A 27,950-nucleotide genomic window follows, 5' to 3' on the forward strand; every position below is an offset into this window, starting at 1 on the left:
CATGCCTTTCACATCTTAATTTTTCTAAATTGGAAAGTCCTATGGTTTTTATTTTCTGAAAAATTATTTGAAAATCCCTTTAGCTGGGATTTTTTTTTTTTTTTTTTTTTTTTTTTTTTTTGAGAGAGAGAGAGAGAGAGAGAGAGAGAGAGAGAATTTTTTAATATTTATTTTTATTTTATTTTTATGTGGTGCTGAGGATCAAACCCAGCACCCTGAGCATGCCAGGCGAATGCACTACCACTTGAGTCACATCCCCAGCCCTAGCTGGGATTTTTGCATCATTATTGGTATTTTTAAAATTTTAGGCTTTATCCTCATATATCATATAATATCTGTAATGATGATAAACAATATTTGTGCTAATAATTTAAGGTTCTTGAAGCTGTAAAATTGGACTACAATATAAAAGGAAAGACTAAATATAAGAAAATACCTTGAGTACTACAGTTAACATGATATTTTTTCTTTAAAATTAAATATATATATTTCTATATCTTGCTATTTACAAATATACACTCAAAATGGGTCAAAGACCTAAATATAAGAACAGATATACTTTGCAACTATTGGGGAAAAAAAATGAAGAAAAAGTAGAGGGAAATACTTTAACATATAGGAGCCAACAGGACTTCCGGAATAAGCCTCGTCTGGCTCAGGATCAATAAATTTGATGACATCAAATTCAAAAATTTCAGATTCCAACATGGCGGCGGGCGCGGAGAGATCAAGTCTCTGACCTCTTCAGCTGTGCAGGCATAGGGAGTCGTAAACAGCCTAATTCTGTTTGCTGAGGATCACTAGGCAATGCTGAGCTGACGTGGATCTGGAACGAGCAGTCTGGGCCTCTCAGAACACACACTGAACCTGGATCGGCTGAATTCAAGCTCCCGTTCGCCTGCTTCCCGCAGACAAACAGCTGTGACTCAGCACTAATCCATCCGGCTGAAACAACCGGTCAGCCCTTCTGATCCTACGGAGGTAAATGCCAACCGAGCCTTCATAGGTAGTGGCCACAGGTGTGAAACGGGGCTTGGGAGAGACAGTAAGGACCCACCCGTTGCATTGGTCACCCGGCAAAGGGAAACGAACTGTCGCCATTTGCAAGAGATACCACCATGGCAGAGAACTGACGTCATCAGACTGCGGCGGAGGAGATAACTTCATTGAAACCTGCGGCTACAGTGACTTTTTCCATTCCCTTCTAATACCTTTCCTCCCAAGCATCAAATAAATTTATAGGAGTAAACAGTAACGCAGCAGTCAAACAGAACAAGAAGTAACATGAGCAGCTTCAAAAAGCAAGGAAGAAAAGGAGTACAAACAATGCAGGACAGCCTAAATATTCAGGAGGAACTAGAGTCATCAGAAAAATGGTCATATAAAGAACTCAAGGAACACCTTAGACAGATGGAATGGAACCTTAAAGAGGATACGAGACAGCAAATTCAAGCAGCAAAAGAACACATTGAGAATGTATTACACAAACAGATAAAAGAAGAAGTTAAGCACCTTTATCAGGAGATAGAGATTATAAAAAAGAATCAAAACATAATCTTGGAAATGAAGGAAACTATAAACCAAATTAAAAACTCAATTGAGAGTATCACTAACAGAGTGGAGCAAGTAGAAACCAGAACGTCAGATAATGAAGACAAATTATTTCATCTTGAAAAGAGTCTAGCCAACTCAGAAAGGCTGGTAAAAAATCACGAGAAAAACATCCAAGAGTTATGGGATAACATAAAAAAGCCAAACTTACGAGTCATCGGGATAGAAGAAGGTACAGAGATTCAAACCAAGGGAATGAGTAACCTGCTGAATGAAATAATTACAGAAAACTTTCCAGAAATAAAAAAGGAAACAGATATACAAATTGAAGATGCATACAGGACACCGAGCACACAAAATCACAGTAGACCAACGCCAAGACACATTGTTATGAAGATATCCAATATACAGAACAAAGAGAAAATATTAAAAGCTACAAGAGAAAGGAGACAGATTACATTCAGGGGTAAACCAATAAGGTTAACAACGGATTTTTCATCACAGACACTGAAAGCAAGAAGGTCATGGAACAATGTATTTCAAACACTGAAAGACAATGGATGCCAACCAAGAATTCTGTATCCAGCAAAATTAAGCTTCAGGTATGACAACGAAATAAAAATTTTTCATGATAAACAAAAGTTAAAAGAATTTGCAGCCAGAAAACCAGCATTGCAAAGCATTTTGAGCAAAACACTACATGAGGAAGAAATGAAAAACAATAACCAAAACCATCAGAGGGAAGTGCCTCGGTAAAGACAGAGGGCGAGGGGGAAAAATAATCATGGAAAAACAAACTAAATTTTTTTTTTTTTTTTAAAAAAAAACGATAAATAATCAAACATGGATGGAAGTACAAACCATATATCAATAGTAACTCTGAATGTTAATGGCTTAAACTCTCCAATAAAGCGACATAGGCTGATATCATGGATTAAAAAAACAAATCCAACAATATGCTGCCTCCAGGAGACACATCTGATTGGAAAAGACATACACAGGCTGAAGGTGAAAGGATGGGAAAAAATATACCATGCACACGGTCCTCGTAAGCAAGCAGGGGTGGCCATCCTCATATCAAATAAAATCGACTTCAAGACTAAGTTAATCAAAAGGGATAAAGAAGGACATTATATACTGTTAAAAGGAACCATTCACCAACAAGACATAACAATTATCAATATTTATGCACCAAATAATGGCGCTGCGACATTCATAAAACAAATTCTCCTCAAGTTCAAGAATCAAATAGACCACAACACAATAATTATGGGTGACTTCAACACACCTCTCTCACCATTGGACAGATCCTCCAAACAAAAGTTGAACAAGGAAACTATAGAACTCAATACCACAATCAATAACCTAGACTTAACTGACATATATAGAATATATCAACCATCATCAAATGGATATACATTTTTCTCAGCAGCACATGGATCCTTCTCAAAAATAGACCATATATTATGCCACAGGGCAACCCTCAGTAAATATAAAGCGGTGGAGATAATACCATGCATTTTATCTGATCATAATGGAATGAAACTGGAAATCAATGATAAAAGAAGGAAGGAAAAATCCTACATCGCATGGAAAATGAACAATATGTTACTGAATGATCAATGGGTTACAGAAGACATAAAGGAGGAAATCAAAAAATTCTTAGAGATAAATGAAAATACAGACACAACGTATCGGAATCTATGGGACACAATGAAAGCAGTTTTAAGAGGAAAATTCATCGCCTGGTGGTCATTCCTCAAAAAAAGAAAAAACCAACAAATAAATGAGCTCACACTTCATCTCAAAGCCCTAGAAAAGGAAGAGCAAAACAACAGCAAATGTAGCAGAAGGCAAGAAATAATTAAAATCAGAGCGGAAATTAATGAAATTGAAACAAAAGAAACTATTGAAAAAATTAACAAAACTAAAAGTTGGTTCTTTGAAAAAATAAATAAGATCGACAGACCTTTAGCCATGCTAACAAAGAGAAGAAGAGAGAGAACTCAAATTACTAACATACGGGATGAAAAAGGCAATATCACAACAGATGCTACAGAAATACAGAAGACAATTAGAAATTATTTTGAAAACCTATATTCCAATAAAATAGAAGATAGTGAAGACATCGATAAATTTCTTAAGTCATATGATTTGCCCAGACTGAGTCAGGAGGATACACACAATTTGAACAGACCAATATCAATAGATGAAATTGAAGAAGCCATCAAAAGACTACCTACCAAGAAAAGCCCAGGACCGGATGGGTATACAGCAGAGTTTTACAAAACCTTTAAAGAAGAATTAATACCAATACTTTTCAAGTTATTTCAGGAAATAGAAAAAGAGGGAGCTCTTCCAAATTCATTCTATGAGGCCAACATCACCCTGATTCCGAAACCAGACAAAGACTCCTCAAAGAAAGAAAACTACAGACCAATATCTCTAATGAACCTAGATGCAAAAATCCTCAATAAAATTCTGGCAAATCGAATACAAAAACACATCAAAAAAATTGTGCACCATGATCAAGTAGGATTCATCCCTGGTATGCAAGGCTGGTTCAATATACGGAAATCAATAAATGTTATTCACCACATCAATAGACTTAAAGATAAGAACCATATGATCATCTCAATAGACGCAGAGAAAGCATTCGACAAAGTACAGCATCCCTTTATGTTCAAAACACTTGAAAAACTAGGGATAACAGGAACGTACCTTGACATTGTAAAAGCTATCTATGCTAAGCCTCAGGCTAGCATCATTCTGAATGGACAAAAGTTGAAGGCATTCCCTCTAAAATCTGGAACAAGACAGGGATGCCCTCTATCACCACTTCTATTCAATATAGTTCTCGAAACACTGGCCAGAGCAATTAGACAGACGAAAGAAATTAAAGGCATAAAAATAGGAAAAGAAGAACTTAAATTATCACTATTTGCAGATGACATGATTCTATACTTAGAAGACCCAAAAGGGTCTACAAAGAAACTACTAGAACTAATAAATGAATTCAGCAAAGTGGCAGGATATAAAATCAACACGCATAAATCAAAGGCATTTCTGTATATCAGCGACAAAACCTCTGAAATGGAAATGAGGAAAACTACCCCATTCACAATATCCTCCAAAAAAATAAAATACTTGGGAATCAACCTAACAAAAGAGGTGAAAGATTTATACAATGAAAACTACAGAACCCTAAAAAGAGAAGTAGAAGAAGATCTTAGAAGATGGAAAAATATACCCTGTTCATGGATAGGCAGAACTAACATTATCAAAATGGCGATATTACCAAAAGTTCTCTATAGGTTTAATGCAATGCCAATCAAAATCCCAATGGCATTTCTTGTAGAAATAGATAAAGCAATCATGAAATTCATATGGAAAAATAAAAGACCCAGAATAGCAAAAGCAATTTTAAGCAGGAAGTGTGAATCAGGCGGTATAGCGATACCAGATTTCAAACTATATTACAGAGCAATAGTGACAAAAACAGCATGGTACTGGTACCAAAACAGGCGAGTGGACCAATGGTATAGAATAGAGGACACAGAGACTAATCCACAAAGTTACAACTATCTTATATTTGATAAAGGGGCTAAAAGCATGCAATGGAGGAAGGATAGCATCTTCAACAAATGGTGTTGGGAAAACTGGAAATCCATATGCAACAAAATGAAACTGAATCCCTTCCTCTCGCCATGCACAAAAGTTAACTCTAAATGGATCAAGGAGCTTGATATCAAATCAGAGACTCTGCGTCTGATAGAAGAAAAAGTTGGCTCCGATCTACATATTGTGGGGTCGGGCTCCAAATTCCTTAATAGAACACCCATAGCACAAGAGTTAATAACAAGAATCAACAAATGGGACTTACTTAAACTAAAAAGTTTTTTCTCAGCAAGAGAAACAATAAGAGAGGTAAATAGGGAACCTACATCCTGGGAACAAATTTTTACTCCTCACACTTCAGATAGAGCCCTAATATCCAGAGTATACAAAGAACTCAAAAAATTAGACAATAAGATAACAAATAACCCAATCAACAAATGGGCCAAGGATCTGAACAGACACTTCTCAGAGGAGGACATACAATCAATCAACAAGTACATGGAAAAATGCTCACCATCTCTAGCAGTCAGAGAAATGCAAATCAAAACCACCCTAAGATACCATCTCACTCCAGTAAGATTGGCAGCCACTATGAAGTCAAACAACAACAAATGCTGGCGAGGATGTGGAGAAAAGGGTACTCTTGTACATTGCTGGTGGGACTGCAAATTGGTGCGGCCAATTTGGAAAGCAGTTTGGAGATTCCTGGGAAAGCTGGGAATGGAACCACCATTTGACCCTGCTATTGCCCTTCTCGGACTATTTCCTGAAGACCTTAAAAGAGCATGCTACAGGGATGCTGCCATATCGATGTTCATAGCAGCACAATTCACAATAGCTAGACTGTGGAACCAACCCAGATGCCCTTCAATAGATGAATGGATAAAAAAAATGTGGCATCTTTACACAATGGAGTACTATGCAGCAATAAAAAATGACAAAATCATAGAATTTGCAGGGAAATGGATGGCACTAGAGCAGATTATGCTTAGTGAAGCTAGTCAATCCCTAAAAAACAAATACCAAATGTCTTCTTTGATATAATGAGAGCAACCATGAACAGAGCAAGGAGGAAGAGCAGGAAGAAAAGACTAACATTTAACAGAGTCATGAGATGGGAGGGAAAGGGAGAGAAAAGGGAAATTGCATGGAAATGAAGGGAGACCCTCATTGCTATACAAAATTACATATAAGAGGTTATGAGCGGAATGGGAAAATAAACAAGGAGAGTAATGAATTACAGTAGATGGGGTAGAGAGAGAAGAAGGGAGGGGAGGGGAGGGGGGATAGTACGGGATAGGAAAGGTAGCAGAATACAACAATTACTAATTGGGCATTATGTAAAACTGTGGATGTATAACCGATGTGATTCTGCATTTGGGGGAAAATTGGGAGTTCATAACCCACTTCAATCTAATGTATGAAAATATGATATGTCAAGAGCTTTGTAATGTTGTGAACAACCAATAAAAAAAAAAAAAAAAAAAAATAAAAAAAAAAAAAAAAAAAAAAAAAAAAAAAAAAAAATTCAAAAATTTCTACATAGCAAAGGAAACAATTGACAGAGTAAAGGGACAACTGACAGATGGAAGAAAATCTTTGCCAGCTACTCCTCTGAAAGAGGACCAATACCCAGAGTACATAAAGAATGAAAAACAATTCAACATTAAAAATACAAATCACTCAGTTGATAATTGGGAAAATAAACTGAACATACATACAGTTCCCAAAAGAAGTCTGAATGTCCAACAATTATATGAAAAAAAAAATTCAGCATCTTCTGCCATCAGAGAAATGCAAATGAAAACTATAGAGAGATTGTGTCTCACTTTAATCAGACTGGCATTCATTAAAAATACAAATAAAAATAAATGCCAGTGAGGATATGTGGGGAAATGGAACTCCTTTGTGCTGTTGGATGGATTGTAAATTAGTATAGCCACTTTAGAAATCACTATAAAGATTCCTCAAAAAGCTAAAAATAGATCTAACATATGACCAGTTATACTACTCCTTGGTATTTAACCAAAAGAATTAAAGTCAGCATATTTTAAAGATGCATGTATAGCTATTTTTGTAGCAGCACAATTCACTACAGCCAAGTTTTAGAATCATTCTATGTGTCTGTCAACAGATGAATGGATAAAGAAAATGTGGAGTTTCATTTAGCTATAAGGAAAAATATAGTTATTTATTCACAGGAAAATTGTTGGAACTAGGAACCATAATTTAAACAAGACAGATTCATAGGAAGTTATCCTGTTTTTTTCTCAAATATGAAAGCTACAGGGAGAAAAAATTTAAAAACTAACAAATAGAGAAAACAAACAACAACAACAACAAAAATCTACAGGAAAGAGAAGGATCCAATGAAAGTGAGAACAGTTGGGTAGAGGAAAAGAGTTATGGGGAAAAGGAAGGATGTGGGAAGTATTTGGGAGTTAAATTGGTCAAATTATTTTTTTATGTATTTGGGAATTTGCCATAATTAAATCTATTCTGTATCATTAATATGCACAATAAAAAAAACAGTTTCTGCATGTAAGAAAAGAAACTAGCCTATGGCATAGCTGCATATGTTTGAAAGAAACCTTTTTCCTAATTCTGTAGTTACAACATTTTGTCTATTCATCATGTGTCACATGACTGGTTAAAAAAAAATGTAACCCAAGAAAAAAAATTTCTGCTTTGAAATATTTCTGCTGAGTGAAATTTTTTTTTTCATTTGAAATATTTGCTCCAAAGAAAATTCCCCTGGAATTATCTATATCATTCTCTTATAGTTTAAAAGTCCTTGGAATATTAAAATGATAAAAATAGAAGACAATATATGCATTGAATTGATATAGTCATTTGAAAAAATAGTGGTTTATTCTTTGTAAAATAAAATATAACAATGAATAAAAACTTCAGAAAGAGTACAAAAAATTAATTAGAGACATTAGAGGACATACTTTTAAAAAAATAATTAGATGGTTCTAAGCATGCCTGTGCCTTCCAATACAGTGGCTATTAGCGAAGTGTGGATGTTATTATTTAAATTTATTAAAATTAGAAATTGACTCTTTAGTCTACATGCTCAATATTGCCTTTGTGAAGTGTATATACTGTACTGGATAGTGCCAACCATTTGTACAGAGCAGATTTGAAAATAAGAGGCAACTCAAATAATGGCTAAGGAAAGAAAAATTTACCTAAAATAGAACCATGTATTTTTTATAATATTTGTGCTTACCAGTAGGTTCTTAATTTTTAGCCTGTGACTATATTTTGTAAAAAAGACTAATGAGATAATCTAGAGATCTGAAGTTCATACACAAAAGACTGACTTAATGGCATTGGGTATAGCCATTTACTACATGTACTCATGAGATCATCCAAGGAGCAATGAGTCACACATTGAAGCACAATTGAGTAGGTCACAATTATTTTAATGCTTTATTTTTCAACAGGTTTTTCAATACTTTTGGGGGAATATTTTTACTTTGTGAGTTCAATAATTTTGTACTATACTTTTGCTTTTCTGCTAGGACTTACGTCCCCCAATGGTCTTAAAATTCTGTTAATTACTAATATATTCTTTGTATATTCTAATGGGGTAATCTGTACTCTAGTAAACAGGGTAATTTATTGAGCTATTGGTAGAAAGTCATTCCATCCCAAAGTGATCGCTCAACTTGAGAATGGTTAGGTCATTCTTTTATTTCAGCATAAATTGCTAGATTGGTATTCTCAACAGTACACTTTGGTCAATTTATTGACAAGTAAATTTAACAATAACTATAAACATCTAGTTAGCTCAAAGAGCTTATACTTGGCATTGATCCAAATGAACACAAATGGCTTTTTGTTGTTTTACAGAGGCTGATAAAATATTATGCTCTGAAAGACTTCTTAAGGGAGTAAGCTCATTATAGACCTTCAGTAGAAAAATATTGGTGTTCTATATGACCTCGACTTCCAAAGAAATATTTACAGTAAGGTCACTCTTTAATAACAAGATCATAAACTATCAAAATACCGATTTCCCTCAGAAAAACATTTTGTCTGTTTGTATACATAGGAGCTCTTTTCCTTTTCTTTCTTCTTTATAATCAAAGAAAACTCGTCATTTTATTTTTAATCCTTTATTTATTTTATTTTATGTATTTTTAATCTTTTTTAATTGATGCACCATAGTTGTACATGTTTAGGGGATATGATGATTCTATACTTGTATACAATACACAATGATCATGTCACAATGATTCGTGTTGGGAACCTTTGTACACCTCTTTTCAATTATTTATGAAATGTATAAAAAACTATTGTAAACTGTAGTCACCTTGCTGGAACTACTTCCTCCTGATTGTGTTCTACTATCAGTCACCCTCTGTCCTCTCCCTGACTACCCTTCCTAGATTCTAGTGATATTTTTTCTGTGGTCTACTTCTGTGAAATCAAGGTTTGTAACTGCCTCGTGTGAGTGAGAACATGAGAGTATTTGTCTATTTCATATTTTACTAAGTACATTCTAATATTTTTGCTTATTAGCTTATTTGTCTACAGTAGAGAGAGACAAACAAGAGAATCTAATTCTGGGCAAGACATGCAGCAGATTAAGAATTTAGGGAAATTTCACATTTGCAAAACTACTGGTTTTTTTTGATTTCTGGAGCAATAGAATTTGTCACCTTCTTAAACGTTTCTGTTGGTCCACATGTATTTGTGTATCTTGTGTAATAATCCAAGTATAGATTTGTCCTATGGTATAACTAGAGAAATGTTATGATATATTGAAAATTTTCTGATATGCATAAACTATTCCAAAATAAAGTGGAGGGGGCTAAAAATAGAAAAAAATAGTGCAGTAGACAAAGGGAATGAAGGGGAAGGAGGAAGGAGATAATAAAAGAATACTGGAATGAATTTGACATACCTTGCCTATGTACATATATGAATATATCCCAGTGAACTTCACTATCACATGTATCCTCCAGCAAGTCAGAGGATCCCCAGAAGAGCAGGAAAGTACAGGGTAGAAGTTTACAGAGTCCAAAGTCCACAAGACACTAGTTAAAAAAAAAAAAAGAAAGAAAGAAAGATCAGTAGAGTAGGGGGGAAGTATTGGGTGCTGAATAGAACGAATTACATTCCATGCCTTTATAATTATGTCAAGATGAATCCTAATATTACGTGTAACTAAAAAGAATCAAGAAAAATAAATAAATAGAAAAATAAATAAATAAAAATAAAAATGCATTTGCATTGTCAATAATGTTTCAAGCCCATACACTGGAGGTTACAAATTTCAGTCTGTTTTCATAACATAAATGACTAAAGTAAACAAAGTAGGCTTTTAACACACTTTGAAATCAAATGGAAGACACAGCCAAATATATGACATGGTGATGGCTAAGCTCCTTATTGAACATTCTGTAAGGTTAAACACATGCTCTCTGCTTTTGGATTTATGCTACATAATTTAGAATGTCTAATGATTTTTAAAAGTAAGGTTGCTAGCATGAAAAAGGCAAGGACATGCTCTTGAATAGTTGCTGTAAACTGGCCCATTTCTCATTTCTTTCTAACATTCCACACACAATTCTCATACTTGAAGCTCAGAAAATTTTTCTAAAGTATTTTAAGACCTACAAAGTGTTATTTAATTCCCATTTTCTCCTATTACAGGCAAACTAACCAGAAGAAGATCTAATAAAAAGTTTACATTATTTTATGTGATATTGAATGAACTGGGTAAGAGTTCAGGCTCACAATATTTAAATGAAGTTTGAATGTTGTTGTTTTTTTATCAACTAATGTAATTTCAGCTTTTATTTTATTAGAAGTAACAAGTCTTCTGTTTTATTTCTTTCTATTCTGTCCCTTATTGGAGACAAAAATCTGGGCTCTTTCAAAATGTCAAATTAATTTCCAGACCTAGGCTAACATTCTGAACTATCTTTCACAGTGTGGTTTTGACTTTGTCCTGAGTATCCTCCAGCAGGTCAGAGGATCCCCAGAAGAGCAGGAAAGTAGAGGGTAGAAGTTTACAGAGTGCAAAGTCCAATGCGTCATCGCCTTTTAATGAAATGTGCCAGCCTAGTGATTAATAGTTTAACTTTAATGTCCTGGGAAACTCTTAATTGAAAAAAAAAAAAAAAAAACATGTTTCTCTTCTTTGCAAGGACAGACCCATTTTTCATTTGTTTTTGTGGTAATTGTCATGGATGTTTCACTAATCTTATGTATGAAAAGAACTCTTAACATTTATATTCTCTGTTATGATATATAGCAATCCTCACCAAAATAGAACTTAGTAATTATTGCTATTTATTTTGAATGGCACAACCTCACTACTGGTTTGTCTTATTTTTTAATGTCTACCTCCAATCAAAATGTCAGATAGGGTTCTTCCCAAACTACCAAATTCCTGTGTCGTTTATAATTTTAAAAAATATTTCAAGTTTAAAATATTCATACTTTAAAAGAAGTAAACTATCTTTTATTGATATTGAATTATTGGATATTTCTGTGTATACATATATTTATATCTAAATTTCATCCTTGCTTGGAATCAATTTGAATTGTCATGATGTTTATTATTCCCTGTTCAATATGTCGATGTGCATCGCATTTTCATTGTAAAATATAATAATTAATACTGCTATGCACTACATTTATACATATACCTTTCTCCTGCTAGAAGAAATGATAAATATAATTTTAAAAACTCAAAAACAGGAATAATAGTGCCACATAAAGTTATTCTGATAAAACTAAGAATTAAAAATAGGGCAAGATCAGAAAAAAATATGAGCATAAACCCATCTTTATACAGTATTTATATTTTGACTTCAATTTTAATTTCAGCAGTGAAAGAGAAAAGCGACATATAATATACTGGGCACCATTACAGGAAACAAAGGTCTTAGCATTTATTTGTTTATTTATTTTTGCAGTACTAGTTATTGAAACCAGGAGTGCTCGCCCACTGAGATACATCCCCAGCTCTTTTTATTATATTTGGTTACAAGGTCTCACTGTAGGAACTGGCCTCAAACTTGTGATCTTCCTGCCTCAGCCTCCCAGATAGCTGGTATTACAGGTGTAAGCCACCTTGCCCAGCTCTTAGCATAAATTTTCAAGAAATTTGTTGTGTAGAATTTCATAAGGAATTCATAGAACAGAATAGTAAACAAGGTGAAAAGAGTTTTAGGGTAAAAATTAAAAATGTGTATAATATGGCTTCATGTTGTATCATCCATAAAAATTGTAGTTATTTTTAAATAGAGTTAATTATTTTTGAACGATATTAACAAAAATGTCTTCTATATCTTACATATCTGTGAATGTACACATATAGAGTAACCATTATATATATCATTCAATCTTCTATAAATTTTTCTCTCAGCTGGAATTTTAGTAGAAATAAATAGATGATATATGCATGCAAAAATAATTCAAGTTAACTTGTGTGCAGATTCATCTGTTTAAGAAATGAGACAAGCAGATTATAAATTTATCTTAGATTATAAAGTTATCTTTAATGGACAGTCTTAGAGGAGTTGATGGAAGCAAAGCTATGTACCTTTTATATAAAAGTGTGGATTTTACCTTTAAGCTGCATTCCTTTAGGGTTTCAAAACCTTCAGGGAGGAGAGCAACAGACATAAAGACAAATTTTTAAACTGGGCATCAACAACTAACAGTAGAACTTACAAATATAGCATACGATACAGCATATCTATCTATTAATATAAATGTTATATATTAATATCCATATCTATGAGGGATAAATTATATTAACATGAGGCAAGTTAGGTATTTTGACAGAACTAAAATCTTTTGTATTCAGAAATTTTATATAATGTTGCAGTAGCACTGCTAACAACTTCTATTTGGGAAAGATATGTTTTTTATTCCCTCATTTGTATGAAATAATTCATTTTTTTTCCTGAAAGGGAGACAAAATAAGAAAGAAAATACAGTCAGTGATTGCCTGGCAAAATACATGTCTCATCTGCTTATCTCTTTTATGTATTCTAACCTTATTAGAATTAGGTTATAAGCAAACATTTTTCATAAATAACAAAAGAAAATCTTCAGCCTCAAGTACATGGTAACATATTGGTTGGTGAAGCATGTGAAAGAAATAAAAGTATTTTATATAACATGTTTCAACCACCCATCAATCTCCCCAACTTTTCTCAAAGTGTATTATATTAAACAAAATATGTCTTCAAGAGAGTGTAAGAAATGTGACTAGTAATCATTTAATTAGATAACTCAGTGCAATGTGATATATGGCTATGAAAATCATGTGTTAGTTCTATATGCATATATATTTTCATATTATTCTTGTAAACATTTATGAATTTATGCATTATTTTCACATGAATACAATAATACATTACATATATTGTTTTACATAGGGAATGAAACAAAATTTTGAGGAATGTGAGATCAACAATTATGTGCATCTTTCTAAAAAAAAAATACAAAACTGTTCATTCACTTACTGCTTTATTTATTTATGACCTAGGAAGAAATTCTGCCCCTTTTCCTAGCATGCAGTGCCTGGTTCCCAGAAACATAGGGTCAGGCAGTTCTAGGTGCCCACAGAGCAGTATACCATTTGATTTGCCTGAATTTAGAAACAGATGCTTTAAATGAGTACATTTAAACTTCTAAGAGAGAAATCAGATGCTAGTATTGGGGGAATATATTTCTCCAAACTAGTTTCTTTCCTTAACTTTAAACATGCAATAAAAATTTTATAGCATAACAAGTTTTATTTTGCCTTACCTACCAGGAAACTCGGAGTAAAATTCCAAGTTTCAACCCTAGGAACAAGTAAAAATATAAGTGCATGCGCATATTTATTTCTCATGGTTTAAAAGGCCTTTAGTACTGTTTATAGATTTTAGTGGCCAATTTAACACTTGAATAAGTTTGTAACACAATATCTTTTTGGAAGAAATAATGTTCTCAGAAGAACATAATATTTTTAGTACTTTGTTGCTCTGTTTACATTGAGATTATATCTATCTTTATTGTTTATGGGGAAATACTAACAGTGCATAAAAAGAGTCCCAAGATCCTATTATGATTTCATAAATAGTAAAGGAATCACTGATTTTTCATATTTTGCTAGTTCTGTAATTTAATAGGAAAATCCCTTTAAATTAATATTTATTATATTATATCCATTATAACATTTGGAAATTTCCAGTTTATTTTAATGTAGAAATTTTTGTAAAACAACTTGTTATTTCCTCATTTCAAATTTTTTTTTCTGATAATGGATCAATTTTGAGATTCAGCTACAGATGACTTTCTTTATTTAGGAGCTTATTAGTCTTTCTAGGCTATATAACTACAATTTTATTATGTATATGATTGTTAACCAAATAGTGAACAAGTGCTATGCCTTTTATAGCAGTGGATTCTAACTGTTTCCTTCCACCTCTTACCTGGAAACTTATAAACAAAAAATTGAATTTGCAAACATCCTTCTCTTTCATTCATGTGACATGCTTTTCAGAAAAATATGATAATATATATTTCCAGATACTATTTATTCTCTAACTTGAAGCTACTTACTATTACATCCTTAAAATCAGAGGAGTTTGTTTTTACTTATTTCTTCTTAACCCTTGTATCTATACTTTTCACTTCTTTTTAATCTCTTCATGAATAATAATTAGTTCATTTTAAAAAATGTTACCTAATGAACATTTATTTATTTATACCCGGGATTGAACCCAGGGGAACTGAGCCACTGAGCCATATCCCTAGCAATATCTATTTGTTGTTTTGAGACAGGTCTCACAAATTTGCTTAGGTCCTTGCTAAGTAGTAGAAGCTGGCTTTGAACTTATGATTCTCCATCCTCAGCCTTCAAAGCCACTGGGATTACAGGCAAATGCCAAGATGCCTAGCCATTTGGGTTTTTTATAAATTTGCAAAATCCACATTCTAAAAAAAGGTCCATGGACAAGCTAGCTAATACATAAATTTATTTTAAAAGTATGCATGTTAATTGAAATTCTAATTTGAAAAAGGCATAAAAACAAAATCAATCAATAAATAAACAGGTTGTTGAAAAGACAGTAGGACATGAAAGTTTTAATCCAAGTTTCCTGTAGACACAAGTGGCAAAACCTATAACTGGATGCTGTTGAGATTATTAACCAGTTGAACAGAAAAAGTATATCTGGCCATTGTAGTTGTAAATACTATACCCTGTAGATGTTCTAAACTTGGTTGTGTCCTCTTAAATTTATATTATTGCTCCAGATTTGTATTGTCCTCCTGTGCCAAACATGCCAAATATATAAACCTTCTATGGAAGAATTCTTCCTTAATCTTTAATCCAGGCTCCTTGGAATTCTCACATATTAACTATAAACTGGAGAAACAAGCAACAAGGAAATGGGACAAGAAAAGTGAAATTCAACAGAAGCAATGATGCACTAGTTTAGATTGCCTACTTGTTCCAGCAATTGGAATTCTCAGGTACAGAATGCTAAATACTCTACATAACAACACTGAAGATGAAAACAGTGGAATAAGAGAGAGAATTAAAAAATAATATTGAAACTGACATATTTGGTCAGATTTGAAGAAAAATAACAAAAGTATGTCTTCATAAAAATATATTTTTAAATTGATATTTTAATGGATAGTTTAACAACACAGCTAAAATAAAAATTGTGAACATAAGACATAAAGCTCTAAACTACCATGAATTGAAGAGTGATCACAAGATGGAAAACATGAAATCTAAAAAGTCATGAAAGGTAGAATGAAAGAAGGTATAACAAATATGAATTCCATGTGGGGGGATTGTAACACTGCAGTAGAAGCACTGTTGAAGAGTTGATAGGGGATAGTTTTCAAAAATTGATAAAGCTTTGAATCATACTTATTCTGGAAGCAAATGCATCATGGGCACAACTTTTAAAAAAATTTAATAAAATAATGTTAAAAATAGAATATTTCCCTTTATGAAATATACAATATGCATATAAAGTTATCACTGCACATTATTTACTTAAAAAACATTAAAGTCAGGCAGGGTGTGCACACCTGTAATCCAAGTTACTTGAGAGGTTGAGGCAGGAGGATCATAAATTAGAGGCCAGCCTCTGATTTAATAAGGCACTAAGCAACTTAGTGAGACACTGTCTCAAAATATGTTATGTGTATATAAAGGGATCTGGAGGTGTAGTTCAGTAGTAAAGTGCCTCTGGGTTAAATCCCCAGTGCAAAAAAAAAACATGAAAATAATCTTTATACTAGAATTATTTTGAAAATGTTAAGCATATAATTGCCATTACTTTGGATTCTGAAAACCATTAGAGATTAAGTCTAGATGAGAAGTCAGTAAATTAGGTAGGACTTTCAGCTGGCTGCCTTTATAAAGAGCATTTTCTGTTATAATACAGTCATACCTATTCATATCTTGTTTGTGGCTCCTTTTAAACTACCATAGCAGAGTGGAAAGTTTTCTAATGAAACCTCATGACATTCAGAGCCTAATATTTACTATCTGTCCCTTTTTAAAACAAATGTACTAATCCTTACTCTAAATGAAACCTTTTTTTAAATTAATTACTCCAAGAGAGAAATGCATTGCTACATATCATCACTTTAGAATATGTTCTTTAATAGATCCATCTTTAGCTTGACTGGATTTGAAATCTAATCAGTGTTATGAGAAAAGTCAGCATGATTAAAGAGTGGGGAATATGGAGAACTCATGAGATAGTACAGGAAGACTTGTAAGGGCACTGAAATGTGGGGGCTTTGGGGGTATAAGAAACACTGAGACATTCAGCTCCTTACAGAGGAGAACAAAGGATATACTATCAGGGTAGGCAAATTTCTACAACAAACATTTCTGGTATCTCACTGGTTGGCTCAAATACAAAAACTATCTCTTATTCTACCATCCAGGGTTGTTGCTAAAAATGGTGACAGTGACCCAGGAAGACCTTTAGAGAATGATTCTTTCCATGTGTGGTTCCATGACAATCTAGGGCCTCAGATGAAGAAGGCAGTAGGTTTGTATAACCTAGGCCTTTCTTTCCATATTATCAATTATGGCTTTAATATATGATCAAGCTTGCCTACAAGATGGTTGTTAGAAAGACTAAGGATAACAGTGCTTTGTGAACATGTTAAGAAAAGGAAATGGTCACACATCGTTGGTAGGAAAGTAAGTTATCACAGCCATTATGGAAAAACAGTATGGACATTAATTAAAAATAGAACTAATATATGATCCAGCAATCACATTACTGGGTACATATCAAAAAAATTAAATCAGTTTGTTGAGACATCTGAAGTCCATTGCTGCCCATACATAATAGCTAAGAAATAAAAACTTCCTAGGTGTTTACCAGGCAATAAATGGATAAAGAAAATGTGGCATGTATACACAATGGAGTCCTATGGATCCATAAAAAGTAATGAAATCTTATGATTTGTAATAAAATGGAAGAAGATGGAGATTATTATGCTGAATGACAAATCATACACAAAAAGACAAATACCTCATGGTCTCATATGGGGAATATAAAAACATTGATCTTATAGTGTTGGGAGTATAATCATGGTTACAAGAGACTGGAACAGAAGGGAAAGGAAGGAATGGGGAAAAGTTGATCAATGGATACTGTTACAATTAAATAAGATAAAGAAGTCCTGGTGTGGTATGTCACAATAGGATCACTCTATATGAGAATTATGTACTGTACTTTTCAAAAAGCTACAATAAAGAATTTTGAAAGTTTTTACCACAAAGAAATTATAAAAGACTTAGATATGTTTAATTTGATTTAAACATTGTACAATGTATGTGTATGTGTATATATATATATGTATATATATACATATATATATAAACATCAAAAAGTACCATATTAATATACAATTTTTATGTTTTTTATCAGTTAAGATAAATTTAATTAAAATTTACAAAAAGAAAGGCTACAAATATCTGAGTGCTGTATATTAAGGAAAACGTAGACACTTTTTTTGAGCAGCCTTTTCCATTACAAATTAGGACATTAAGGGCAAACATATCTTAATTTGGAGATTTGTAGTTTTGACATGGGCTTGGCATGCTGTGGGAATATTTCAAAATTACTTTTATTGAGAAAGTTGCAATTTTCTGTTTAATTTATGGATTCAGACCATGTGATAGACCAAATTTCTTGGAGTGAGCTTTTCAGATATCTGTTGGTAATCTTGGTCAGAAAGTTAGCCATACTGTAACTGAATTCAAAGAGTTTGCTTTTTGATTAATGCTAAACCAATTAGCAGGACCAGAAGATGATAGAATGGAGACAGATTCATTAGCTGCAATGAGTAAGAAGAGCACTGGAGTTATCTGTTAAGCCATGCTCTTTCAGAACAAAGGAAGCAAGGGCATTTTATTTTGGTAACTTATGCATAATCATTTTAGGAGCAGGCACATTCCTAAATACACTCAATTTAGGGTAGACATTTGGGGCATGGCCAGCTCAAGGTCAGAGAGTACCTGGTAAAAGATTAAAACGGCTGACAGGAACACTCAAAGATGGCAGACATGAACTCTTCTGGACACGATCAATTCAATATCATAGTGAGAAAAGTCTTCTCTAGGGACCCCAGATGCTTCAGTGATCTTCATAAGTTCTTACATAAAACTTTAGTGGAAACAATAGGAAGTAGGAAAAAAGAAAAGCTGGGTAAATGTGCCTCTCTCGCTTAGTGTTTATCAGTGTCACTCAAAGTCACATGTAGACCAACACATGAACATTCTTACAAATACAGAATCTTAGGCTTAATCCTGAATCTGCATTTAGAAAGATCTACAGAGATTTGCATGTACAAATTACAGATTCCTAAACATTGTGGTAATCTCCCTACTCATGTCATATACTATTTGATATGACATATTCTCAATGTTTGTTGAGCTCAGATACTGTAGCTTATTTTGATAAAGAAAAAAATAAAGTAAAATTCACTTTATATTTCTTCATTACCCAAATTGTCATCATTAGATTTTCATGGAAGAAGGTTTAGGGGCTTGACTTGTAAAAGTATGAAAATAAATTAGAATTTTGACTTTTCTGCAGTCATTTGAAGAAGTAACTTCATGAATACTCCCAGCCCCACTCCATTTACTTAATTGAGGAAGAAAAGGATAAGATTTGCCACTAATTTTTGTAGCAATATTCATGAAAGTTGAAAAGGGGATAATTTCTATTTTTTTCTTCATATTGTGAGATAAAGGTAATGTATAACTGCAATTAACAAAATACTTCAAAGCACAGAAATTCACATAGTGTCAGATACAAGGGACACTAATTTTTTTATGGGATCTGATTGTTGCTCAAAATTCATACTTTTTATCATGTTTCTTTAGTAATTAATATGGGAACTGAATTAATCTGTGCTCTCTGGAGAAATAGAACCTATATATAAAGAGATTAAATTTTGAGAATTATCTCACAGAGTTAATGGAGCCTAAGAAATCAGAAAGCTAATGCTGTAGTTATAAACTGCATCTGAAGGCATAAAACTCAGAAAAGGCCTATGGTACAAGTTCTAGTGTAAGTTCCAAAGTGAGAGAAGACCATGTGAAGGATAGGAAGGGACAAAGAATTCTCTTTTCACTCTGCCTTTTTAGTCTATTCAGGCCTTCAGTGAATTTAATGATGCCACATTGTGGGGAGTGATTTAGTAATTTACTGAATCAAACATAAATCTCATTGAAAATTGCCCTCACAGACAACACACAAAATAATATTTAACCAAATATTTGTGAACTCTATGGCCCAAATCCACCCATAAAATTAACCATCACAGGTAATATAATCATGTTGTATTTATTTGCTTTTATAACCAATTGTTTATTACTTTATTCCGTATTTTGTAATTCCATTATTTTTGCCATTATGGAAAGATGTTTGTCATAAATAATATATTTCTGTTTTCTTCATCTGCTCCTCCATGAATTAAGTCACAGTATACCTACAAACATGAAGTAATCTAAAAATGTGCTCTTAATGTCTTTGGACATTTCAATCTTTTAATAAGCCAACTAGATTTTAAGAGAAAGAAAAAAAAGGAGATTTCAAGTAGTGGAAACTTAATTGGCATGAGTGAAAATATTTTTAAGGAAAAGTAATCCAAAATAATTTCTTTTGTCTCATTTCCTTACCGCATATTAGAGATTTTTGAAGAAGAATATATATTTTATTTGACACAGTTGAATTTCTTGTTTAAATATGTTGTTATTTTTAAATTTTAGAATCCTTGGATCTCTTACTGTTTCTACAGTACCAATTTCAAGCAAGATTAAATTTTTCCTTATTAATTTCTTTCACATACCATGAAGTCTATTTCACATGCAAATACACATCTCCAATTTTCTCTTTCTCTCTTAACCTCTATTACATACAAAAGCACACACTCATGTCATTATCATTACCATCATCAATATCATTATCATCCAAATCACCATTAGTATTTACTAATTTGAGATCAAGGTAGTGACTCTGGAGGCAGAGGCAGAAGGATACCAAGTTTGAGGAAAGTCTCACTAACTTGGTGACTGTGCTCTAGGCAACTTAGAGAGTCCTTGTTTCCAGATAAATTATAAAAAAGAGTTGGGAACATAACTCAGTGGTAAAGTGCCCCTGGGTTAAATTTCCAGTACAAACAGTTTAGGGTAGCTAATAGTTCCAAAAAATTTTGCAAGTCAATCAGACACCTCATCCATTGCATTTTTACCAAGGCCTTTGAGTACCATTTTACAGACATAAAGAGGCATTTTGTTTTAAAATGCTACTTTAGCATTTTTCTTTGATGCATATAAGCAAGTAAGTTAAAGGAATTACTTTCCTTTAAAATTTATTTTTAAGGGCATATAAATTGTCTGAATAACTCATTGAATGGCAGAAAGACCTTACTTTGTCTTAGTCATTTGCATCAAATCTGAAGATTTAATTTAATTTTCCATCTCATTCTTTGTAGATGATTTTCACTTTTACTTTAAAATTTCCTTCTGCTCTTCAAGTGTATATATCCTATCTAGACAAGGGTCAATCTCCTGTATCCCACCAGCTGGGGGCAAATCTCAACTAGCCTCCCTTACTGAGCATCCTGTCTGGGCACAGAGCAGCCACAGTCAGAATGAATAGAGTGAGCACTCTGGGGTTAGTGTGAGGGCAAGGTCAACCTGGAGAAAGACCTAAGGGGCAGCTGGAGAGGAAACGTAGGGACCCAACCTGAAGTGGAGATACAACCTGAAGTGGAGATAAACTAGGAGGACATATCTCTGGCATTGCAAATATTGTCTGACAGAAAGAGAAGCATCTCAGGAAATTTTGATCATCTGATTTAAACAGTCCTAGTTTCATCTTGATTTGAATCTTTATTACTTAAGGTTGACATAGTATTTTTCCCTTTAAGGATACTTATTCTAGAAGCATTCATTTCCTAAGCCTACTATGACTACAGTTTGAATTGTGGCATTTAATATAGGAAGTGGCTGGCTACCAAGGATACCCTATACATGGAATGCCAAGTGTAAACCTTCTCCTTGTCGCATCATTATAGATGCATGTCATTAATAGTAATTGGGATACAGAGGACTTCAGGAGGAGGATTATAGATTCCCCTGATTCCTGTAACATATTTAAGAGGCAGGCAGGAGTAAGAAGGACATTCAAAGTTACAGAACATTCTCAGAAGATGTTCCTAGCAGTGGCCTCCATGACTAGATAATTTATAACAGAAAAAGAACCAGAGTGGGAGATTCTCAATACAAGTATCGGCATAGGAATGCACCAAAGTTGATTTGACATTAATATTATCCCTTTCCTGCACTACTTCATGTTCAAGTTAGAATGCAAACACCGGGAATTTAAGAAATCAGCTTAACATATTCTTTCATGATCAATATTTCTAATTTGAAAATAAAAATTTCAATATTTAAATGATTCATAATCAGAAGGAAGTGAAATTTCATGTGATATTTTTATCAACCAAAGATCTGTAAAACAATTACCTGTTTTGCGGACTCTTAAGTAGGTCAAATAATTAAAGGAAGGAATGAAGTGGGTGCCTTGGGCAGAGAGATGATGAATATAAATTAAATCATAATGTGAGATGAGGGCTGGGGTTGTAGCTCAGTGGTTGAGTACTTGCCTCACATGCATGAGGCACTGGGTACCATCCTCAGACCACATTAAAAAAATAACAATATGAAATGACTTGTTCCACTTTAGTGACTTTTTAGAATTCTTGCTCTGGGAAAAGAGAGAGAAAGAGAGGAAGTTGAAAGAGCTCTATAAATGCTCTGTGACATGAACACAAATCTAGATGAACACAGGTAGTCTGGGAACATTATGTTGTAAATGTGCTTAGTTTTCACTCAGTCGACCTGCATTTATTGACAATAAACTATATGTCAAGCATGGCACAAACTATGCTTTCAAAAGTCTGCACAGGAAAAAAGGCATGACAACAACACTATGTTTCCCAGAATAGTCCAAACAAATGGAAGACACTAGCAAGTGACTGGTTAAACAAGATAAAAGGCCTGTAATAGACATCAACATAGACTATTTAAGGAAGTGGAGGCTGGCAACTGAATTCTATCTCTGGTGGGAAAGGAAGACTTTACTAGAACATATCTTTGATTTGGGTCTTGAAAATGCCTGTAATTTTACCACAAAAAAAGAGAAATGGATATGAATTTCAAGCATCAGATGCAAAAGGTGAGGATAAATAGAAATGTTATATATTTGAGAAAGATGGAAATTTGGGGTAACACTTGCAAGAGAAGGTAGTGTGGAATGGAGCTAGAAAAGTAAAATTGGATCATATTATATGTTCAAATGTGAAATTTTTCCAAGCCAGGAATGAAAAAAAAAATCAGTGAATATTTTATTTTTTAAATTCAATTTTTTCAATTTAATTTTTAAATTCACGCACACCAATATTTTTTATTTGAGAATGTTTTATAAAACTAACACTGGATTAAAAACAATGTGAACAAGAAAGAGCTATTGTGAAGTGAGTTTCTGGTTTATCATTCAGTAGACACAGGAAAGACAAAGAAAGGTGTACGTAACACACACTTCTCAAATAGCTGACTGGAAATTTAGAGGATTTGAAGATAATTGAAAAAAAAAACCTATAATTTGTATCTGTGAAGGGAAGAAAATTTACCTAGTAAAATCCTATAAATTCAATTAAGGGTATATCAAATTCACAAAATCTGCACTGACAAAATGCATCATTAATTAATGATATTCTTCTAGGTAACTAACTAACATGATTTGTATAGGTTACAACCTTCTAAGATGCATAGATATAGGATAGTGCAGGATATTGCATAAGAGTGCAGGATATTGCATAAGAACGTCTTTATCTCAAACCCGAGAAGACACAGTAAAACAGAGCAAACTGTGCTATGATATCAAAATATAAATGATGGCAATATGGGGTGTGTGTGTGTGTGTGTATTTGTGGGTATGGTTGTCTTTTAGGGACTGGAATACTGAACAAGACTTTAAAGTATATTCTGATGAATTTAATTTTTATTCATTTTTAGATTTTGTTTAGACATTTTAGAAAACCTACAAATAAATGACCCCAAAGAGAGTCAGTATCTCATGAGGGGTGGATGACAGGGAAGAGTAGACAAAAATTGGTGTGTTCTAACATTGTCTCTGTCTTTTATTAGCTATGTGATTTGGAAGTGACTTTAATTCTCAGTGCTACAGTTTCTTCAGCTGTAAAACAGAAGAGACTGTTTCTTTTACTATTATTAATGAAGCACCACAGTTGTAATGAGGAATAAGTAACAAAGCAAAACTAACAGTACTCCCAACACAGATTAGACACTGATCTACGCATTTCATATATTTTGTCTCATTAATTCTCTTAACAAGCCCACAAATTATGTATTTAACCCTATCTTACTGATGAAGAAACTGTGGAACAGAAATGTGGGTGACTAGCCTAGTCAAACAGCTAGTATTTGACAGACCAAGGACATGGGCTCAAATAACCAGGGAAGGTCCATTCTTTGTCTTTCTATCACTTCATTATTGATCCTATCTGGTGGTATATGTTTAGGTTCACAAGTAGATGAACTTATATATGTAAATGATTTAGAATGTCTGTCACTGACAAGTGGCAATGCTATCTGCTATTCTTTATACTGCTATTTCTACCAGGACATAATAGGTAAGCTGGCAAGAATAATGACTTGGAACTGAATTTCTTATATGCCTGTAATACTTAGGTCATCTCATCAATAAAACTAATTTGTTTGTAAAGACATCTCTGTCACAGCAACCTGTTATTGCTAGCATTCTTTGTTTGCTTAACTTTCTTGTTTATTATCTATGTGGCCAAACGGTTTCTGAATTCCCTAAGAGAAGAAAGTCTGTCTTTCTTGATTCTCTTTGACATGCAGTGGCTTGCAGAGAGCTGGATACATCATAGATACTTAAGAAATATTTGTGATAAAGAAAGGTGGAGAAAATATAAATATGATGAATTATTTTTCCTTCATTACTTGCACAACCTATCTCAAAAATATTAAGGGGAGAAGAAAAGCACAGGTCATAATTTTTCCATAACCACTAGCAAAGGGACAGGCATGGCCACATGAAAAATGTGAACAAAGGGGCCCCTGAATACCACCCCTGCCTTCCCACTGACTCTTCTGCCTGCTTTCTCTCAAGAGTACATAAGTAGGCAGGAATGCTGTTAGGATGAAAGCCACAGTGCTGTCAGCTCCAGAAGACTCTAGAATATTTTATTTCTGTTATGGGGGATTTCTTGATTTGGAAATAGATATTTGAATACATAGATTTTTTTCACCATAAAAAAGAAAAACACATTTTTAAATTTTACTAGTATATTGTGCAGAATAACATGCCAACTATTCACTTACCTTATCTTTACAGAACTTGCACATCTTGTCTCTACTCCATGACAAAATATCACAAAATAGCTTTCTCCACTTTATGTTCTCAGCAAGGAAAAACCATATGAGGGTACTAGTATGTATTTTTAAATGTTAGAACTAGATACTAGCATTGTAAGTTTTGGCACATGGAATACAATACAAGTGAATATAAAGAAGGAATATAAAGATAGTAGAAAGTAATAAAATTAGTGGTAATTTTATCAATGGAGGCATTCAAAGAAATAAACACATGATAAAAGCCTAGTGAGTATTCAATTCTTTAGGAAAAACATTTTTAGATATCAATATCTTTGGCTAGTGATAGTATTTTAGTATTGATTCTTGTAGAAATATGTTTGGTATCAAACTTACACATTGCCTTGGATTATATCTGCATTAGATGACTGTTCAAGTTGCTATCATTTTCTTTATACTTAGTTTATCACATACATGCGTTTGGATTAGGATTGAGTACCTGTTGTATAAAAGGTCATTGTGTTGTACCTAAGATAAATGAGCAATGGTTCTAAGGCCCAAATATCAAATATGGTTCTAAGATCATTCTGTTGATAGATACGTGTGTGTGTGTGTGTGTGTGCATGTGTGTGTATGCAAAAGGACCACATGTCATGTCAGTGAAAGTGATGCAGTTATATGCATTGACTTTGTTTATCACAGTTACTTGTTTTTGGTTCAATTCAGTGGATCACATTTTAACAAATCAATATAGCATAATAATATAATTTTGTTCGCATGAATACAGTGTAGAGAATTTCTCATTATCACTGATAGCTCTGTTATAGTTTTAGAAAGTAAAGAGATTGCTAGTGCTATCATAGTAAAATTTTAATCTGGATATAAAAATCTAATTCCAAGAGGAAATTTAGTGGAATAATGTCAAAGAGAAGGGAAGCATGCCAGGGATAGAACTTCAATAGGATCCCTACGGTTTGAGTAAAAGTGAATTGATATCATGTAAACAAGAAGCACAGTGATTAAAGTTTCAATTCTAACCAAGACTGTTTCTCTATTAAATCAGATGAAAGGCCTATTGCTTTTTAAAATTGACTTTTCTTGGATCTTAACATATTTAATATAGCAATAATTCTTGTAAGATCCTTACATATTTTGTAAATTATACATACTGATGTTTCTGCTGTTATTTTTGCTGAAGTTCACAGAAATTTATGTTTAATATGTATAGTAATTCAAATGAAAATATATAACCTCATCAATTAAAAAATCTAAACTGTCATGTATGTTTTACTATTTAAATATTGAAAGCAGATAAATTAAAATTTAATTAATATAATTTTTTAAAGAAGTTTTTGAACCATGTGGTGCTTTGTAGAGTTCTTATTTCTTACATTCAGATAAATTTTATTGAATTTATAGCTACTTTATAAAATTGCTTGGATTTTGCAAACATTAAATACAATCTTTTATGTGTGTTTATGTGTCTTCACAAAACATCTTCATGTCCTTATTAGAGATAGCAGTGTTCTTACTGGGTATAAGATAGCTGTTTGCAAACAGTACTTACTTAGTCAACAATCTCTACTGTAAACAGAAATTTGCATTTTCATATCACTTAAAATGAATGATAGAATTAATTTAAAATACTTCAGATATTTTAAAACTTGAGTGTCAGATATATATAGATGAACCTATAAAAAAACTAGATAATTTTTTTAATGCAGAAACAGAACTTTTGACTTGTTGCAGAAGAAACTGAGTTGTGATAAAATACATGAAGAGAATAACATTAACTATAGTTGTTTTTAGCACAAATGCATTGAAAGAATGAATATACTCTTCATGCCATGGAAACTTACTTTTATAACTCAAGTCTTAGATGGTGCATACTGGCAAAATCCACTTTTGAAAGAAAATGTGTGCATTGTGCATGTAGGCACAAGAATATATGCATGAATGTGTGTGTGTGTGTGTGTGTGTGTGTGTGTGTGTGTGTGTGTATGCATGTCTTTGCTGATCTCTTTGCATCTGGTCATAAGGACCCAGAGTAGCTTTAGGAAAAAGTCCATAAAATCTTCCTATGTGTATCCAATCACAAATTCCAAATCCTCATCTTGAAGGACTTTTTGTATGGTTTGTATATAAACCACTTGTATAAACAGCATCAGTGCAGAAGTGACTAGAGTGCTCCAGTGTGAGGGTGGTATCAGGAGAGATTTTTACAGAGTTTCAATATCTAAAAGCCAGTTCTATGAGGGCAGGTAGTTTTCTATATTTTGATCACCAAAATGCCTCTACCTCTAGAAAGCTACATTGTGCATAGTGAGTATTCAATAAATATTTATTGTATGAATGAGTGAACAATTTGTAAATGATTACCCTACTTATATTTTAGCATAAAAAAATGAAAGAATAGGTAATTGTAAGTTATTTGTGTAAGGGAAACGATGGCAAAAGCTCAATATAAAATCTCCTAGGGATTGCCTTTCAATAATTTTACTATTAAGGGCTCAATTAGTGATACAAGTCAATAACTAAGCAGAATTAAATAACCCAATAGAAAATCTCCTATGCAAGCATCTTATTTTCTCCAGACCTTCTTATATAAATCATTCTATGATTCATGAGCATTTACACATGAGGTATATGAACAAGGGAATATCAATTTTTTATATAGACTTTTTAGCCATCCATTAAACCCCTAACAAATGCTTTCCTTCAGCAGTATATTAAGTATTGGGTATGTAACTGTATACATGTGACTGCCATGGTCCTTGTCACATAGATGTTTTCTCTTGTTATATAATCAAGTGGGAAAAAAGGAGAGAAACAATGA

The 27,950-nt window shown here is 33.1% G+C and overlaps 1 protein-coding gene across 1 annotated transcript in view; it reads left to right on the plus strand.

The window, feature by feature from the left end:
* Sgcz (sarcoglycan zeta) overlaps positions 1-27,950 on the plus strand; it is a 1,049,168-nt gene that overhangs the window by 899,549 nt on the left and 121,669 nt on the right. The window lies entirely within an intron of this gene.

The sequence above is a fragment of the Ictidomys tridecemlineatus genome, chromosome 14, assembly GCF_052094955.1.
Source record: "Ictidomys tridecemlineatus isolate mIctTri1 chromosome 14, mIctTri1.hap1, whole genome shotgun sequence".
NCBI classification, from domain to species: domain Eukaryota; kingdom Metazoa; phylum Chordata; class Mammalia; order Rodentia; family Sciuridae; genus Ictidomys; species Ictidomys tridecemlineatus.